This window comes from Culex pipiens, chromosome 1 (genome assembly GCF_016801865.2).
Source record: "Culex pipiens pallens isolate TS chromosome 1, TS_CPP_V2, whole genome shotgun sequence".
In the NCBI taxonomy this organism is placed as follows: domain Eukaryota; kingdom Metazoa; phylum Arthropoda; class Insecta; order Diptera; family Culicidae; genus Culex; species Culex pipiens.
Window position 1 is genome coordinate 125,786,463 of NC_068937.1, and position 20,309 is coordinate 125,806,771.

The 20,309-nt window shown below is 35.7% G+C and overlaps 1 protein-coding gene across 1 annotated transcript in view; it reads right to left on the reverse strand.

The window, feature by feature from the left end:
- Positions 1-19,245, reverse strand: part of LOC120422150 (mushroom body large-type Kenyon cell-specific protein 1) — a 258,844-nt gene extending 239,599 nt beyond the window's left edge. Inside the window, exon 1 of the mRNA XM_052706819.1 lies at positions 17,871-19,245. The gene's annotated coding sequence lies outside the window, so the exon portion shown is untranslated. The remainder of the gene's footprint in view (positions 1-17,870) is intronic.
- Between the last annotated feature and the right edge of the window lie 1,064 nt (positions 19,246-20,309).

Here is a 20,309-nt window from a genome sequence, read left to right on the forward strand (position 1 = left end):
CCAACTTGCACTTGCAGGTTTGGTTTTTTTCTTTCTTTCGCTCACTCCTTTGGGAGCAGCTTCCGGTTGGTCCTTGTTTTCCGGAAGTGTGACGATGCAAATTTTCTACTCGGTGCATTATTATTATCATTATTTTCTTTCCACGGTGATTTTTTTTCGGGTAACTGCACTGTGCCAGCTACTCTTCTAACGACATGACATTGCATTATACAAAGAATCACGTTTTTTTCTAGACTCTTATTCGCGAAAAAAAAATTAAAGGTGAGTTGACAAAAAACGGTGAAAACCCGCATTTTCCATTTTAGAGGAGAAGAATGAAAGGTGGAAAGCAGGGGAGGGTAGAAGGTGTGATTAATTTTCGTGTTCTGTTCAACCCCTCGTTGCACTTTGCTTCTTTTTTTTTGGTTGTCTACCATTTGACAACAGCATCTCCTTAATGCTGAAATTCTCGAAAGTGTTACTCTCGGAAAAATAATTTGAAATTATTTTAAACAAACAGAAAAGCCAAGAAAACGAATTTATTAGGTAAATAAATATCCAACAGATAAATTAATCAATTTTAAACGATATTTAACAAATTCGTTAAATTATAAGAACATGAAACTATTATTACCATAATTTTACTTTTTTTATTTCAAATTTCAGGATCACATCCGTTCAAGACTTGCTAAAAAAAACTTATTCCATCATCAAACCAGCAAAAAAAAAGGGAAATCAAAATCGCAAGGAATGATGATAAAGGCAGGGTTGTTACGGGAGAGTCGAAAAAAAATCCGCGCCAAATCCGCGCCGACCTAAAATCCGAAAACGCGCGAAATTCGCGCCATATAAAAAAATATCGCGACCAACATTTAAGAAATTTTATTTTTTAATGAAGAAAAACTTATACAGAAAATATTTGATAAAAAAAAACTCGTTTTATGTTTAAACGCTCCAAAAGAATGAAAGCAATAAATCCATTTTTAAAAATACCTCAAGAGACGGTCAAGGCAAGGGTCATGAAAAAAAATCTTCAAAATAGAAAATACATTTTTTTTAATTTTACATCAAAAATATAAGCTCGAAAATAAACAAAATCTAAATTTTTAATATGATAAAATTTTAAATTTCGAGAGTCCAAAAATTCAAAATCTGCCAATTTTTATACAGTTTTTAATCCAGAATCCTCATCTAAAATTTCACTACGAAAGAAATTTAATTTCCAATATTTAATTTTTTTTTTAAATCTCTAACATAAAATATGACTTCAAAAATTGTGGCATTCAAGAGTTTAAGAATTTAAGAATTTAAGAATTTAAGAACTTAAGAATTTAAGAATTTAAGCATTATAAAATTTTGGAATTTAATAATTTAAAAGCTTTACTAAAATTATTTAAGATTTGAGAAATATTTTTTGTTGTTTTCCATATTGTTTTGAATTTAGTTTTTAGTTTTTAAATTTTGACTTTTTAATTTAGATTTTTTTTAATCTTAAAATTTTTGGTATTTTTTCAGATTTCTTAAATTTTGGATTTAGAAATTTCAGATTTTTAAAATTAATTTAAAATTAATATTAATTTTGATTTTTTTCGTTAATAAAAACTGTTAAAACAAAAAAAAAAGTTTCGAATTTATGAATTTCTTAAGCTTTGAATTTGGAATGTTCTGATGTTTTTATTTTCGCCAAGAATGTTTAAATTTAGAAAAAAAATATTTCTACGATTAAATTCCATATAAAATTCGAAAGTGGAGGCCAGCTTCTGTTATGTTCAATCAAGCTCATATTTGGCGCCCACCATAAAAAGCCCCAATTATAGTTTTTGTTAAACATTCTAATGTCTAATATATCTTCGGGAAAAGTTTGTAATATTTGATTTACAACATATAAAATTTAATAAATCCAGTATAAAATTAAAAATAAATAAGGTTAAAAATCATTACTCTAAACTCAAAAGAAATTAAATATTCAGAGCCGGAGATGTTATGAAATGAATAGAAACATAATTTCTACATAATCTTCATCTTAATTTTTCGACATTTCGTACTAAGAAAATACAAACAAACATTTTCAAAAGAAAATTCAATTCATAAAAAATATGAAATTCTTGCACTCAAAGGAAAAAACAAATGATCGTAATTCCTGATAATATTTTTCTTAATAACTTGAAAGTAATTCTATCTCTCAATAAATTTATTTATCAAAATTGCCATCCGCGCGAAATCCGCGCCTGAGCAAAATTACCCAGCAAATCCGCGCCAGATCCGCGCTATCCGCGCGAAACGCGCCATCCGCGCGATCCGCGCCGTCCGTAACAACCCTGTAAAGGGGATTTTCCACCATCACCACCACTACCTACAGCTCACCCTCAACTCCTCCACAGATTTTCTCCACGAACAAAAAAAATCGGGTGCAAGGTGACATGAAAATTTCACAAAGAGCTCTCGCTTCCACACCTCCGGGCGACAAGAAACGTCGTCCTGGGTGGTGGTGACACATTCCCGGGTTTTTGTCCTTGAGTAAGGCAAAAAAAGGAAGAAGAGGTGGAGAGAAGAAAGGATTTTTCCTTTTTTTATGGTGTATTTTGGGGGGTGCTGCATTTTCGAGGACGAAAATGCACCGGTTTTTTTTTTGCTTCTTTGCTGTCATACAAAGAATGGTCACAGATAAGTGGATTTGGGTAAAGAATTATGAATATTTTAAAGAATGTTGTTTTTTGTTTTAATAAAGTAATAAATAAAAATAATAATAAAACTTTTTTTTTCATAGACAATAAAGTAATACATAAAAAAATACTTCACAAACTATGTTTTCTCTGAAATAGCAGAGCCATCTTTTGAGCATTTTAGTAACTAAAATAACGTTTTATTTTGACACATTTTTTCATTCAATTTTGTGTTTTAAAAATTGCTTGAAAATATCGAAATAAGCGAAGCACAAAAAAAGCAATTTCAGACAGAGGTTGTTGCCGGAAGTTCCCGGGAAATGAAGGCTAAAATCCTTGTACGTGGAGGGGGAGCACCTTTCGGAAATGCACTCTCAAGTGGTATCCCGAGCAGAGAGAACGATCACTTTTTCGTTAATTATTGAAATTTTACACTCAAATTCTCAGAAGTCACATTATTCGATTGAAATTTTTGCTCACTTCCAAACTCGAAAGCATCTTGTCACGGTTTTCCCCTTGTGTCCCACACCCTCTTATGGTGTTCTAGATTTTTAGACGAGTTTTTTTTTCGGCAAACCAACGAAAAAAAGCACCCAGATCAAAATGGAAAATCCTTGAAAATATGCATCAATAGAGTGCAAAGGATGGGGAGCATAGTGGGGAAGAAGGGACAAAATTTACACTTTGTACCGAAGCTTAGGCGAAACCCAAAAATAGTCCTTCTGTCATCTTTTTTTCTTCCTTCTTTTTTTTGAGAGCACTCACCAGGGCCCGAAACTGTATCCATCCGTCCACTCGCTTTAATCTTCGAGTGGTCTTCTTCCGGTCGTGTTGAGAAGCGCTTTGGGGTAGTTTAGTTTGGTGTTTTTTCTTTCGTTTTTTTTTGAGGATAATTCAGGTTGATGCACTGCTGGCAACTTGAGAATTCAGGTAGCAATTTGTTTTCGAAAAGTTTTTGATATTTTTGGGCGATTTAGTAAATTTTAGAATCTTTTCTGTGTTCTAAATATTGCATATCTTGGCAGGTTAAGGTTTCGAACCCATTTTCATCAAATTCGCTAAAATTTACTGAAGTCGTGGTTTCCCATCATTCTTGGGTAATATTCTAAATGTACATTCTAATATTTTTGTTCCAAATAAGATTTACATGGATTAAAATCCTCTATTTTGTCGAATTTGTCAACATATAAATATTTCGTATTTTTGTATTTTTGTATTTTTGTATTTTTGTGTTTTTGTATTTTTGTATTTTTGTATTTTTGTATTTTTGTATTTTTGTATTTTTGTATTTTTGTATTTTTGTATTTTTGTATTTTTGTATTTTTGTATTTTTGTATTTTTGTATCTTTGTATTTTTGTATTTTTGTATTTTTGTATTTTTTGTATTTTTGTATTTTTGTATTTTTGTATTTTTGTATTTTTGTATTTTTGTATTTTTGTATTTTTGTATTTTTGTATTTTTGTATTTTTGTATTTTTGTATTTTTGTATTTTTGTATTTTTGTATTTTTGTATTTTTGTATTTTTGTATTTTTGTATTTTTGTATTTTTGTATTTTTGTACTTTTATATTTTTGTATTTTTGTATTTTTGTATTTTTGTATTTTTGTATTTTTGTATTTTTGTATTTTTGTATTTTTGTATTTTTGTATTTTTGTATTTTTGTATTTTTGTATTTTTGTATTTTTGTATTTTTTGTATTTTTGTATTTTTGTATTTTTGTATTTTTGTATTTTTGTATTTTTGTATTTTTGTATTTTTGTATTTTTGTATTTTTGTATTTTTGTATTTTTGTATTTTTGTATTTTGTATTTTGTATTTTTGTATTTTTGTATTTTTGTATTTTTGTATTTTTGTATTTTTGTATTTTTGTATTTTTGTATTTTTGTATTTTTGTATTTTTGTATTTTTGTATTTTTGTATTTTTGTATTTTTGTATTTTTGTATTTTTGTATTTTTGTATTTTGTATTTTTGTATTTTGTATTTTGTATTTTTGTATTTTTGTATTTTTGTATTTTTGTATTTTTGTATTTTTGTATTTTTGTATTTTTGTATTTTTGTATTTTTGTATTTTTGTATTTTTGTATTTTTGTATTTTTGTATTTTTGTATTTTTGTATTTTTGTATTTTTGTATTTTTGTATTTTTGTATTTTTGTATTTTTTGTATTTTTGTATTTTTGTATTTTTGTATTTTTGTATTTTTGTATTTTTGTATTTTTGTATTTTTGTATTTTTGTATTTTTGTATTTTTGTATTTTTGTATTTTTGTATTTTTGTATTTTTGTATTTTTGTATTTTTGTATTTTTGTATTTTTGTATTTTTGTATTTTTGTATTTTTGTATTTTTGTATTTTTGTATTTTTGTATTTTTGTATTTTTGTATTTTTGTATTTTTGTATTTTTGTATTTTTGTATTTTTGTATTTTTGTATTTTTGTATTTTTGTATTTTTGTATTTTTGTATTTTTGTATTTTTGTATTTTTGTATTTTTGTATTTTTGTATTTTTGTATTTTTGTATTTTTGTATTTTTGTATTTTTGTATTTTTGTATTTTTGTATTTTTGTATTTTTGTATTTTTGTATTTTTGTATTTTTGTATTTTTGTATTTTTGTATTTTTGTATTTTTGTATTTTTGTATTTTTGTATTTTTGTATTTTTGTATTTTTGTATTTTTGTATTTTTGTATTTTTGTATTTTTGTATTTTTGTATTTTTGTATTTTTGTATTTTTGTATTTTTGTATTTTTGTATTTTTGTATTTTTGTATTTTTGTATTTTTGTATTTTTGTATTTTTGTATTTTTTTATTATTGTATTTTTGTTTTTTTTTTGTATTCTTATACAGTCCAGACTCTATTATCCGAAGCCTCGATTATCCGAATTTTCGATTATCCGAAGTTCGATTATCCGAAGGTTTGTATGGGACTTCGGATAATCGAATCACGAACAAAAAAAATCGTATTTTTCAATTTTCTTGTTTTTAACATCAAATTTGAGTGCTACGACCCCATTTTAGTCAAACTTGGGTTTTTGATTGCCTTTTAAAAAATAAAATGCATTTTTTATTTTTATTGCATCACCGCCATTTTGGATTTAAAAATTCTAAATATTTTTAGCGAAGTTTAGGGGTCATACCTATGCTCTACAGTCAAAAATATGACAACGAAAAAAAAATTGTTTTTTTCGTGATTCGATTATCCGAAGTGAAATTTTTCCGAGGCCTTTTGCAAAAAGCTTTATAAAATCTTAGAAATGTCAAAAAAAAAAAAATAAAAAACATTTGTCAACCTTTTTATTTGACAACACCCTCATTCAAAATCACTACGTTTTCGTCAATACCTAACCTACTCAGAAATTATGAAATGGGGCAGTGAATCTGTCGGATTTCAGTGAATTGAACTTTCTGTTTAATTAGTTGAGAAACATGGAATATAAGAAAAGAAAATCATCTTTTCAGTTGGTCTTTTCTTTATGTTCCTCATATGTCAGCTAGGGTATGTGGTGGGGGTGACAGTAATTAGAATCTGTCTTTTGACAAACGGTAGCAAACACAAAAAACCGCCAAACAAAACAAAACCACCATTGAATGCCGCCGCCAGATATCGCCCGAAATTGTCAACCTGACAGCTACAAAACTCGCGCGTCCCCCATCGAAACGACGCTTCCCGTATGTGTGACATACTCACACATTCACACGTGTGTGTGTTGTACGGCCAAATCTCGGCGGTGACGCCGGCGACGAAAACCACGTGTCGTCCCATCCGAAACCTCCTGGGCCCAGGTTAATGACCTTATCGCCATATGTGGAAGCCCCTTGAGAGGAGTGCAGCGAAGAAGAGGAAGAGAAAAACGAAGTCGGCGGCGGTGACGACGACCAAAATTGGTGGAACGGGTAAAATCAAGGATGCAACCTCGGCCTACCAGGATGGGGTTTTCTTTCTTTTGGGGTGATTTTTCTTCTTTTTTTGCTTTCATAGGTGCTCTCATATGCAAACACGTCTGAACATGTGCGATAGGGTTGGTTGGGGTAGTTGGCAACACTGGTTGATGTTTTGATAGTTGATTAATTCAAGTGTCAATTCATTAATTTGTTTTTATTATTTTAAACTTTTTAATCAAAATATTCAACTCCTAATTTAAAAAAAACTCTAGAAATAAAAAAATATCAAAAACCCGAACCTCCCCTTTCTCTGTTTTGGAGTTGGTCTAAGTGGGTGATGTCTACGAAAAAACTGCACCCCACCGTCCGGGGAATGCACTCTTGTCGCATCTCACACCAAATTTTCCTCCACATTAATGCCGGGGTTTTTTTTTTTCGGCGAACAAAACAACACCTCTCTTTCTGCTGCTGGATTTTTCAAGAGGGTGTCGAAAATTTTAATGAAAGAGCCACTAAAGACGCGAAAAAAAACCCGTGTACTTTCAAAAAAGGGCCTAAAGTGCATCTGCAGTACCTAGCTTTTGTCACACGCAAGGGGGTTGCACTTTCCGAAAAGTGTCATTACTGTTGTTGTTGGTATTGGAGAGGGGATGGGTGCGCTGAAGGAAAAAGTGATGACAAACGGAGGGAAAGAGCTGTCAGACGGCGCGCCAGACTCTTGAAAATGTGCTTTGTTGGGTGGAAAATTTTGGCGTCATAATTTGGGCATTCATCAGACAAATTTTTGAAGGGCTTTTTTGAGCGAAGATAAAGGCGTCTGAACTGCTTTGAGGTGAGTTTTGGGAGGCATTTTGGGGGGAAATTATTTCGTGTCAAATTTTAAGAGTGACTATAGAAAGCAAACAATACTAAAAACAAATGCTTAAAAACATCCTATCTAAATCCTACAATTTAACAGTCCAGACTGAAATATCCGAAGTTTCGATAATCTGAAGCTGTATTACCCGAAGTATGATTATCCGAAGGTGCCAACAAGAGGGGGCTGTGGACCAAAAATGACAGATTAGTCACTATTTCTTGTCTAGATTGTTTGATTGTTTGTCATACACAGAAAAAAAATCATGGTAATACTACATCTGGGAAGGGGTACATTTTTTTATGTCAGAAAAAATGTGTAATTTTACCTCTGAAAATGTGTAATTTTACCACTTTTCTGGTGTAATGTCACTTTTTCAGTCTAAATTGAGGTAAAATTACATCATAAAAGAGGTAATATTCAACCTTCCAAAATTACAGCTTCCAAATTTACATTATTTTTTGCTGTGTAGTCTAATAATTGCTTTAACATCATTCCTTCGGGTTTCCAAAAAAAAAGCGGATAAACGAATCATAAATGAAAAAAAAACAAGTTTTAAACATCGAATTTTAGTTCAGTGACCCACATTACCCACAATTTGATTGGTTGATGGCTAGTGCCTTTACAAAATGTATTTCTCAATATTGCATCATCGGCATATCTTGGATGACAAATTACCAGTTCACTTTAAAGCATTTATGGGGTCGTATTCAATTGAAGTCTAACTCAAACAACCCTCCATTTTCTAATGCCAATGTCTCAGCAACTACACAGAAAAAAAAATCATGGTAATATTACATCTGACATCTTTTATGTCAGAAAAAAGGTGTTATTTTACCTCTGGAAATGTGTAATTTTACCACTTTTCTGGTGTAATGTCGCATTTTCAGTCTGAATTGAGGTAAAATTACATCATAAAAGAAAAAATTATATTATTTTTTTCTGTGTTTTCAATGTTAAAAAATGAAACATTAATTTCGATCTTTTCGAAAACATTATTTTAAATTTGTTTGCATCAAGAGTAACATTTCAAAAGGGCGTAATATTGAATCTTTGGCTCTTTTGAAGCGTTAGTCTTGCTTCAAAAATTTAAAAAATATTTTATCGGAAAATTTCACAAATGTTTTTAAATATCGACTATTGGACCATCAGTTGCTGCGACATTGGTATTAGAAAATGGAGGGTTGTTTGGGTTAGACTTAGAAAACTTTAATTTTACTATTTCTTTTTCTTTAAGCCAACCAAGGTGTACAATCAGGGATGCCAGGTTGCCAGATAAATCTGGCATTGCCAATTTTTTTTAAGTGACAATTTTTAATTTTTGTTGCGTGCCGGGTTTTTTCAGTTTTTTTTTGCAGATTTTTTTCTGTTCAGACCTGGTAACCCTGATTACAATCTTCAATGTCTCTTAGACAATTTTATAGCAAATTTTCATAACTTAAAAAAAACATATTTTCAGATTTTCATGGTCACTATTTTTGAAAATCAAAAAACTACAAATATTTCAATGAAATCAAACTTCCGGTGGCTATACTTTCAAAAAGGAGGCACTTTATCAAAAATGTTATGCATAAAATTATTATTTTTTTAAAAATGCAATTTTTTTGACCAAACTGTTCTCTGTGGCTCAAAAGTTGCGAGTTTTGGTCCCCTAAAACATATAAAAAAAACTCGAAAATAAAAAAAAAAACAAAAAATACAAAATTGAAGTTTTTGTTGAAAAAAGTTGATTTAAAAATCGGTTAGATTTGTTTTTCCGTGTACCTGTTTTGTTTCTGAACAGTCCTCAGCAATACTTACAACTTTGATCAGAAAATTTATTCAATAGTTACATATTTTCGAATATTTACGTACCATTTTGTATGCACAACTGCTTAAATTGTATGAACACTTGTATGGGTGAACCAATGACACAAAATGGCTTCTTTGGTGATAGAGAAGGCCCCCACAAAGTTTTAGCAAAATAAAAAAATACATATAAAATCAATTTCTGGTTTTGGTAAAATGTTCAAAAATGAAAGGGGGTCGTACCGCCCCTCCGTCGCGAGATATCGACAAATTGACCTCAGATATCCCTTATGATAATGCTTCGTGTTAAGATTAGCTATTACTATCTGTTTCAAGCTTGTTTTATTTCATCAACAGGTTACCAACTTCCGTTTGGACGTTTCCCTAATCCGTAACAGCAGAGAACAAACTTTGAATCCGCTTGACCCAGTTACATTCATCAACGAGCAATGTCGACTATCGAGAGTGCAATCCGGTTGCCGAAAACGAAAACTGGGGCTGCACATTTGCATTCTGCGTCGTCGGGATGCAAAAATTCTATGCAAAAAAACCCCATAGCACAATTTGAAAGTCGATGACATGTCGGCGAAGCCGCCACAAGCGGCATTCGATCGAATTTGGAATGTTTGTTGCCAAGCGCTCGGAGTGCTGTCAGATGTACAGGGGATACTCGCTGGTGTGACACACTTTGATTGGTTTGTTGTTCATTGGCAGAATCTTGGCAGAATCTGTCAAACTACCAAGGTTATACGGTAGCTGTCAAATTCGAAGATCAGTGCTGCCAGATTTGCCATCTAGGCTGTACGAGAGATAATCTAGTAGTCCGAAAGCGGCCCCTCAAGGACACGCTGGTCATCCATTCGCGGCCCAATCCGGCTTCCTCGACACTCCAAAAGTGCACATGCCGCGTGCCAAGATTGATCGCAGTTGGCTGCGACTGTCTACAAACGGCCCAACTGATTACAGTGCATGTACTTGCGACCAAAACGCGACGAATTCCCCCCACCGATAGGGTCGAGCCGGCCAAAGGGTTGCAAAGCAGCAAGGGGAAAGGGGGAAATACCATTCACGAAGTCACGTTGCGGCACCAACTCTCCAAAAACGGGCGAAATCGCGCCATGCTCTCTTTTAGAACGCAATTGGTGCGCGCAGCAGTGCTGCCAGCCGTTCGGCTATCAGGGTGGCCTACTTGCACTAAGTTTATTTCTTCTTTTCTTTTTCGGGCCGCACTTTTTTGTTGCCTGTATCTATTACACAACATGGCGGCGACAACGGATGACAACTTGTATGCGTTGAATGCAGTGCAGTTTCGCAGCGCGAAACAGGGCAAAAACTGATTAGAAAACCAAATAAATTCGTTTACTAAAATACCCCTCGTCTCGCCACCACCACTTTTTGATTGCCCCGTCGCGCGAGCAAAAACAAAGCAAACAACACGCGCTCGGGATCCAATATGGCGTCAGTGCGCAAATAAGTAAGCAGGCCATGAATTTGAGTGGAGTTGTCTTTTTTTGGCTCGCGTGAGAGGGCACGATCTACACGCTTGACGTTTTGGGACGCAGCACAATGGCGGAAGCTTTGAGCTTATTGACAGGCAGAGAGAGAGATCTTGATCACGCGAGCATCATTGTTGTTGCACCGATCCGTTTGGATGCACTGTTTGTTATTATTGTTGACAAAAAAACGAGCTGACTGACAGCGCCACATCGTCACTCACCTAAATTAATTTAATTGAAAATTAACGTTTGCGAGCACGCGCGCGCGCTGTTTTCTTGAATGTGTATGTATTTGTGTTCTTTTGTCATCTGTTTTGGGTCTTTTATCTGAGAGTGCATCGCATGCACGGTGAGATGAAACTCAGTAGTGCAAAATTTGCGTGTAACGAATCAATTTTGGGTGTGCTTTGATGCACTTTTAGCAGATTTTGATCGCGTGTAATGCGGTACAGATTTTGTGTGTATTTGTGCTTTTTGTATGTCTTGCGCAAAGCTTGTTTCAATTGCACAGATGTGCATGCAGTGATAAGATAGAAAGTGTTTATTGTTCGTGAGCCAAATCTAACGTTTGCTGAAAAAGTAACTTAACAACGGTTGGACACATTTTTGTTAATGATGCCGTGCTATCTTGTCGCACGGCAATTTTAGGCCAAATTTAGTCAAGGACGTCATTTTGTGCAGCCGAAAAACGAAAAAAAAAAAAACTGAGTGCATTATTTTCACTCTTCATGAGAAAGAAATTTCGTTCCGATCGTGCTATCTTGACACACACTGCAAATTGTTGCAAGTGTGACAACCTGCCGAAGGAAATTTAGTCAGAGGAAGTTTGTCACACGTACATGCCCGACTTATGTAAACGTTTTCTATTATAAATTGGGACGCCGGCAACTAAATTTAACCAAACTTCGGGACAATGCACAGATTGGTCACGGAAACAAAACGTGTTTGTTATTGTTTACATTGTGTGCTCTAACTTTTGTTTATGCAAGGTCATACATTGGAAAATCTGAGGTTCAGTAAAATTTTCGCTAACATTTAGATGAAATTTATATGGAACTGCCAAACGTCAATTAAATTTCAGTACCGTCAAGTGAGATGACAGCAATTAAAAACTTTAAATATGGAATTCTATGTTCTTTTGTCGCTTATCTGTGTCTATTCCTGTTCTTGCAACAAATAATAAAAAAATATCAATATGTTGTATAGTGCCCGATTCGCCCCATTTGTCCCAACTCACCTCAGAAGACGGTAGTGCAGAATTGAGTAAATTTCACCGAAATGTCTGTTTTAACAAGATTTTTGTGGGTACTTTTGACATCACTAACAACTAACAAAAATCAAAACATAACGCAACTTCTGTCTTTAACACTCCAAAGAACGATAAATCGGAGAAATTTTCAGTTTTCCTTTTTTGGTCTCAGTGACAAAAGCTGTGCAAACTAATTGTGTAGTTATCATGGTAAGTTAGTTTTAGTTTAATTTAGGGTTACTTTAAATACAAATTGAAAATTTGTCAAACTTGCGTCAAACATGCCAGGATAAGTGAAAAAATAACCCAAAATTATTAGAATAAAAATAAAGAGCCGTTAATCTGAGAGGTGGTTTATGGCTCCTTATTTTTATTTCAATAATTTTGGGTCTTTTTTTCACTTATCCAGGCATGTTTGACGCAAGTCTGAAAAATTTTCAATTTTTGTTTTAATTCACCCTAAATTAAACTATCAGATCCCCCCTTACATAATAAAAAATTAACTTTTTTTGTATGGATCGTGGACAACCGAAATCGAAGATACAACTTCCATATTCCATATTCCAAATAAAGAGAGTGCCATGCAAAGATTTAAAAACAGAAAAAAATATGTTTTCTATTCTCACCCAAACAACCCACCTTTTTCTAATGCGATATCTCAGCAACTAATGGTCCGATTTCAATGTTAAAATATGAAACATTCGTGAAATTTTCCTATCTTTTCGAAGACAATATTTTTTATCTTTTTGAATCAAGACTAACATTTCAAAGGTGCCAAACATTTTATAATACGAATTTTCTCAGTTTTCAGAAATATTTTTATCAAACGTGTGCAAACATGGATACTAATTTAAAAAAATGAATAACTGCGACTATTTTCAAAAAAGTTGCCTAAAATTGGCAATAACTAGAAAACGGTGCACTTCATCAAAATTTCACTATGGTACTTTTTGATTGCAAATTCGATTTTACATCGAAAAACGAAGTTGAAAAATTTTGCGACCAATATTTCGATTTTTTGAAAAAAATCAGTATTGATTCAAAAATTCATAGCTCAGTCAAAGATTTTTTGCACATTCTGGAAATTTCTGGAAAGTTGGCATTTGATGTCCCCAAAAACATATCTAGAGCTTTTTTTTAAAGGTCCTATAGACACAATTTTCAATTTTTGCTTTTTGGGTGTTTTTAGAACCGCCTTGAGTCAGGGGTATTAAAAAAACACCCAATAAGCAAAAAATGAAAATTTTGTTTATAGGACCTTTTAAAAAAAAACTCGAGATATAAAAAATAAAAATGCAAAAGTGATTTTTTGCAAATCAATTTTTGGTAACAAAAAGTGAAATAAAAAATCACCAAAATGTTTTTACCGTGTATCTTTTTTTTTCAGTGTAGTCCTTTTCCATAACTACAACTTTGCCGAAGACACCAAATCGATCAAAAAATTCCTTCAAAAGATACAGACTTTTGAATTTTCATATATCATTTTTGTAGCTGTCAAATGTGTATAGAAAATTTTATAGACAAACTATTGATGCAAAATGGCTTCTTCGCCCCCCCCCCCCCACTTAACTCTTTTAACGAGTAAATGTTAAAGAAGTTTCGTTCAATTTTAATTTATAATTGCGTCGACTTGTAAGGTTTTCTGTTCAAATAACTTATTTTTTCAACATTCAAATTTTAACTCACAACAATGTCAAGTCATCAAACCACAAATTGCGGTTTAGCTCCGTTCCTAGAACAAAATCTCAAATCATCCTAATCAGATCACAGCGAGTGTGTTACTCACTCCAACAGGTGGCGCCGCTTTGGCAGCCGTCCAATTATTTCACCACGCCACGTGGTTCTCCGCTGACTCAATGTGGATGCATAATTTCCTAAAAAAAACCTTGCTCTTTGCCCCCACCCTGTGCACAGGTTCGCGTGTTTGTTCATCATTCAAATATCCGCCCTTGCCGATGGGTATGAATTATAAATTTGACAGCGCAAACACCAGTGACAGCCGCACCCGCAAAACCACCATTTGTAAAAAAAAATGTATAAAATATAAACTTTTCGGTGGAAATTTCCACTAACATTACCCCCGACTGCTGGCGCTGACCAAACTTATTATCATCAATCAAACACACATATGCATGTGTTCCGAAAAGTGCATCACACGCACACAGTTGCACTTCCTAAAAAAGAAACTAGCCTAGAGAGCGTTATTACCAGCAACTATTCATAAAGAAGAGAACGTCAAAAAAGAAGAAGAAGCGAAATAAAAAAAAACTAACACCAAACCGGACTCTGTCAGCCGTGGCGCAGTAGTCCAGTTTCGATTTTTTAGGACAGGCAAACGAACTTTACCAAAGTGTGCACTGTGCACTGACCAACAACAACAAAAACAACAACAACCTTCTCTGTCAATCCGAGCAGGCCTCCTCCCCTCCCCCTTCTTCACCAAGCTCTCCACCGTCGCCTAACCAACCATAAGAAAAGATGATAATAATAGTTCAACTGACTGGAAGAAACAGAAAAATAGAATTCACCACCACCCTTGCGAAGCCATCAAACCAAGAAAACTACTTCTTTGAGTGTATTGCACGGAGAGACAAAAAAAAGAGCGTCATTGACAAGGCACCGCCAACTTTGTGATTGTGTGCGCGCTCAGCGAAGAAGAAGGGCCTCCTAGCTCGGCTAAGCTAGTAGGGAGGCTTATTCAACATGTGCACCACAAGGCCCCGCCACGGTAGTGTGAGTGCTCCGGTGGTGAATTTCATGCATAGACACAAGTGGTGAGAACAGAACCGAGCCAGCACGAAAAAAACTAGCCACAATGGAAAACTTGAATTAAATATTCTTGGAGGAAAGAACGCGCGCGCGTTCGGCCACTCAACGCTGTGTGTTGGTGGACGAAGCAGAAGAGAATGAAGGAATCGTGTGTACGCGAAGAGGTGAGCAGGTGAGTGCGGAGACGCGAGGAAGTGACGTGTGTGAGTGTGTTTCAAGGCTATTTCGAAGCAGGCTTCGGAAGCGAAGAAACATGCTTCTTTTTTCGTTTGCTTGGCCAACTCTTGGCGAACAACTTTGGCAGGCAGCAGAGGCCTATTATTGCTCCATTCGACGCACACACACACACATACCCACACGCCAATCCAAGTGGGTCACGGGTTTTTTGGCACCGTGCCATCAAACGCAGTAGGCGTGGCGAAGTCAGGCGGGCACGAAAAAAATTTGATGATTAGACAGCCGAAAACAGCCGAATATAGAGTTGGAGGAAGCCGGGCCCGGGGCAGGCAGTGTGAGTGTGTTTTTGTTTGCTGGGTTTACCCCGCCTACTGAGCGAACCGGCCGACCGAGCGCTCCGATCGGAGCAGGCTGGCAGTTGGTGTGCGTAATGGAGATTAGAAGTTTTCTTTTTTCGTGTGTTGTTTTCGGGGGACCCAAACGCACTGCAGTGCACGCATACTACGCAACAAAAGGTAAGAGTCAAACTAGCAAATGAGTTTTCAGCTCTTTTGTTAGATATCAGCCCGAAAATCTGTTAACCAGTCAATCTGTCAATGTGTCAACCTGTCAATTTGTCACCCTTTCGACATGTCTATCTCTTATATAATATTATATTATAATCAAATCTGGCGATCTTCAACTAGGTCAACCATGTTTGTGTTAAAATTGTAAGAATGTTCATATTTTTATTACATTTAACGCCAAATTAAAATGTGTATGCGTGTGCGCTTTGGCTAACACTAATTGTTTTAGAAAAGTAGAAAAAACGAGGTCCTAGGAGTCATACACGCAGAAAAATAAGGCATATTTGAATCAACAAAACTTTTTGTTGATTTGAAAATCATGATTTTTGTTGAATAAACGCTAAACGTCAAAGCAGATTTTTCAAAACATCAAAAGACTTTTGTGGAATTGAGAAAATCAAGGTTTGTTTCAACGCAAAATCGGCGTTGATTATATTCAACAAAAATTTTTTTGATTCAAACCTCGTACAGGCTGATTCTACAAAACATTTTTCTGCGTGTAACAGTTATCAATTCTGTTAATCATTTAAACACATTTCTTGTTGATGGAATTTCATGTGAATTTGATGTTTAAAAAATTATTTTAACAGTTAATATACACAGCAAAAAAAAATAATTTTGGAGTGTTGAAAATTGGATAGGTTGAATATTACCTTTTTTTTGAGTAATCTTACCTAAAAAATGTGTAAAACTGTGAACCTGATTAATATTCACCAGAAACTGATGAAAAATCATCACTTTTTGATGTAATATTACACTTTTTTTTATGACACAAAATCTGTCACCAGTTAAACAAAGAAACTTGTCCAAAAATTACAGAAAAACACTTCAAAAATTATTTAAAAAATATAAAAGTTTAAATAATAAGCCATAGTCTCACCATTTGAATGAAAAAAGGGTTTTAAAACGCATTTGACACAATTTAATTTGCAATCATCAGTTTTCAAAAAATGTTAGATTTGAAAAAAAAACAGAAATTCAAGCAAAAAAAAAACTTTTTGTGGTACTGTTCACTAAAATTTTTCAAAAAATCAAGAGATTTTTGAATAAAGCCCAACATGCTCAAAATGTTTCCTAAAGCCGGGGCATGTATTTTAATCTGATTTCAGCTGATTGCACTTATAATTCGTTAGAAAATTTTGAAGTTTAAAAAAAAACCCTCTTATTTCCTGTTGAAAGGGGGGGGGGGGGGGGGTGGTGTGAGGTGAGGAAGGCAAAAAAAGAGGTAGGTTTCAAATTTTTTCACAAAATACCGTATTTTTCGAAGGTACTCAATTTTTCATAATTTGCAATATGGGTATCAAACGAGACGAAAAATAATTGTTAAATAATTAAATAAATATACTTTGCAACTTACTAAATTTTCAAAAAAAAAAAAATCTTAGTAAAAGCATTAAAAATATAACATAATTCGGTAAAATTAAGTAGATTTTAGAAAGACTTATAAAATGAGTTATCGTCCACTCTCGGTGATAATCTTATCGATATAAAATTAATAAATAACGATAACGATGGAACTATCGTTATCCTTATCGTGCCTTGATAATTTTATCATCAACTATTCTATAAAAATCAATCAATTAAATACGAAATTGTTGATGAGGCCTTACGAAACCTTCTTTAATTTATCTTAATTTTAGATTTTTTTTAAAGATTATTTTTTTAAATAAAAAAGTTTTATTCTAAATTGTTATTTAAAAAATAAAAGATGAAAGCGTTTGTATTACGAACAATATCAACCATGCAATGAAATTTAATTGAATAATCAAAAGTTTTGTGAATTACTGTTACAATCAAATTAAGGTGGCATTTTCAAAGCGGACAACACAGGTTTAGGAATCCAAACGGCTCAAAGCGCCATAATTTCCGAAGCTACTTTAACCTTCGCCTAGCCCCTTTCCCCTTAGTTGCACACCGGTTTGCCCGCGAAAATAGTTGGTTGTTTTGTTGTGCCACTCCACTGCAGCCGTAGCTAGAGCTAGGCTCTAGTCGTACGTCTCAAATGAGAGAGCGGGAGAGTGAGAGAGCACGCTGGAGGCCGGTAGGAGCGAGCGAGATCGAACAGATAAGTGGATTTGACACACGAAATAAATGGACAAGAAAAAAAAAACAACACGAAATAAAAGTGTGTCGTGGAGGCAATTTGACGGACATTTTGGTGAATTTAAGCCGTATATTAGACGCACACAGCTAGGCAGAAGTGGCGGACGATCGGCCAAGCGAAGCTGCTGGCGTGTAATTATTTCACGCAGACAGACACGGAAAAACGCGCGATTATTTGGGCGTTGATGATTCGTTGTCGTCGGTTGATTTTTTTTGGAGCGTCAAGTAGGCCACGCCTCTTGTAGACCCGAATTTAATTCGGGATGGGCGGGCGCTTCGAAGCCCCGAAACGAAGTCTTGTGTTGTGGTGCGGTGTTTGTTTTTGTTTTGATTGATTCGTGTTACCTTGAACTGATGCAACAGCCTACTCCGGTGGCGTCGCGTCGTCGCTGGAATGCATTGGTGTGATCACATTGTTGCAGCAGCAGGTGTTGATTTCTTTTGTTTTCGATGGAGTGACGTTTCCGAATCGCTCCGACGGCGGCGATAAATAATCAATTGTTATCAATTTAGTGGTGCTCACAGCGGGAGCACTAACACACGTCGTTTGTGTGCGAGCATGCTTTGAATTCACCACACAGCAGCGTGGTGTACGCATCGATCGAACGTCATGTTGATCTAGTAGGCTACGTGCGCACACATGAACATATTGCACGCTAGTGTGCGTGAAGGACGGTGGTGGGTTGAGTGGGTATTCACCACTGCGCACACACACTCACACATACACCACTACAGCGATCGCTGGAGGAGCGCGCGTGTCACGGTCTTCTTCGCAAAATTCACCACGGATTCACAGTGTGTCAACACAAAGCTTCACGGTCACGCACGATCGCTGTCACAGTTGACACAGGAGGAAGGAAACACACACACACGCGCAAGGCACACTCGGAGGAAACAATCGCGCGCGGCGCGACAAAAAACGGCGAAAAACTCGGCGCGCCGCTCTGTTTTTGCACTTCTCGGCGTTTCGAAAACTTCACCACAACTGTTTTAGTGTTGGCTGCTGCAGCTCCGCACAACCCCGAACTATACGCGCGTTCGACCGACCGACCGAGTGTGCAATTGCAGTTGCAACTGCAACAACTACAGAGCAATACACCAACAACAACAACAAAGCAGGCGAACGACGAAACGAAACGGGCGAACGAAACAAAATAAAGTGCAACAACTGGTGTGTAGGTCTTCGCCGCTAGTAGTAGGCCATGACTAGCGATGATAGGCCGTAAAACTAGCCCTAGTTGGTCCACTCTCCAAATTTCGTACGGCTTCCTCGGATGGATTGGGCTAAGGTTGGCAACACTGACGCGAGGAAATTTGACGTTTCCAGCGATCAAACGGTTCGCTTCGAATGACAGCGGAACTCTCGTGCGTGACACGACCGGCGACCGCAAAGTGCAGTCCCGCACTTGTAGGTGTCTGTGCGCGTGTGGGTGTGAGTCTGGATCTTGTTTTTATCACGAGTTTTTTTTTTCGTACCGTGGTCGTCGTGACACCCGCAACAAAAAACTAGTTGGATGATATAATTTTTATATGACAGCTCCCGAAGGAAATATGGAGTTTAGACGAAGAGAGAGAGCGCGACGCGAGGAAAACAACAACAAAAGTTCGGAGCAAAAAAAACCAACACACTAGTCTATGTGGACCTTACAATTTTAGACCGAGCGTGTAACTAAATCTGCTATGTACACGCCACATAGGGAGAAGCGATTGTAACCTTCAGCTACTGCTCCTCGAGCCCCCCCCATCCCTCGCGATCGTCATCGACGTACCCCTCAGCGCCATCCTCACTCCAAAATCCAACACAACCAAAGAACGCATCCCCCATGTGCAGCTTGAGATGTGTTGGTGAGTGCATCGCGCGCAAACAAGAAACTTCACTCACTCTCAAGACGCACACGTGTGTGAGCTGTCAAAGTCGGCGATTTTTTTCAAAATGTCAAACAAGCGTCATTCAAAATTTTAAAAATAAAAAAAATCTTGAAATAATTTCATCGAGAATTCTTCAAAAAAATTAAACCATCGAAACAATAAACAAGTCACTCTCTCGGAGCAGGGCACTCATCCCACCCGATCCCAGCAGGCTCCCGAGCGCAAGAGAGTGAGTGTGGGGGGAAACTCACCCCTTCACACGAGAGTAACCTCCACCTCGTCTACTTGCGAGGTGAGAGTGAGAAAAAGACAGACTGCAGTCGGGCGCTGAGCTGCAAGGAAAATTGTGTAGCAGTGTGGGTGTGGGTTTTTATTCGGTCTGGTCGGTGTTCTTGTGTGCCGTCACGCCGCTTCCGGACGCATCCCGCTGTTGTGTGTATTCGGAGAGATGCAGTCGATGTGGTCAGGTCAGGGCCAGCAGCAGCAGCAGAACCGGAGTGAGCGCCAGATGCGAGAACGGCCAGAATCAACAGGTTGAAAGATGGTGCCGGTGGTGCTGGGAAGGCGAGATGAGAAATAAATTTGATTATTGTACTGTCATTTTTTTTCTTATTCTGAGAGATAATCGAAACTTTTTGTCAAATCTGTCAAATTCATTCAAAATTGTCAATATTGTTTAACTCTGTCAACTGTCAAAATTTGTATGTTTTTACCAGGCGGCATCCTCAAAAGACGTAGCATTTTAGGGAGAGGGGGTTTAGGGTATGAGGGTGTGTCGACCCATTTTAATTTATTGGAAAAATGATACGAGGGAGAGTGTTATGTCTTTTATTGATGATACTCTGGTCCGTATAAGCTAAAATCAATCGGATTCAAACGTCAATAAATCGTCGTCAAATTGTTGTTTACAATTCT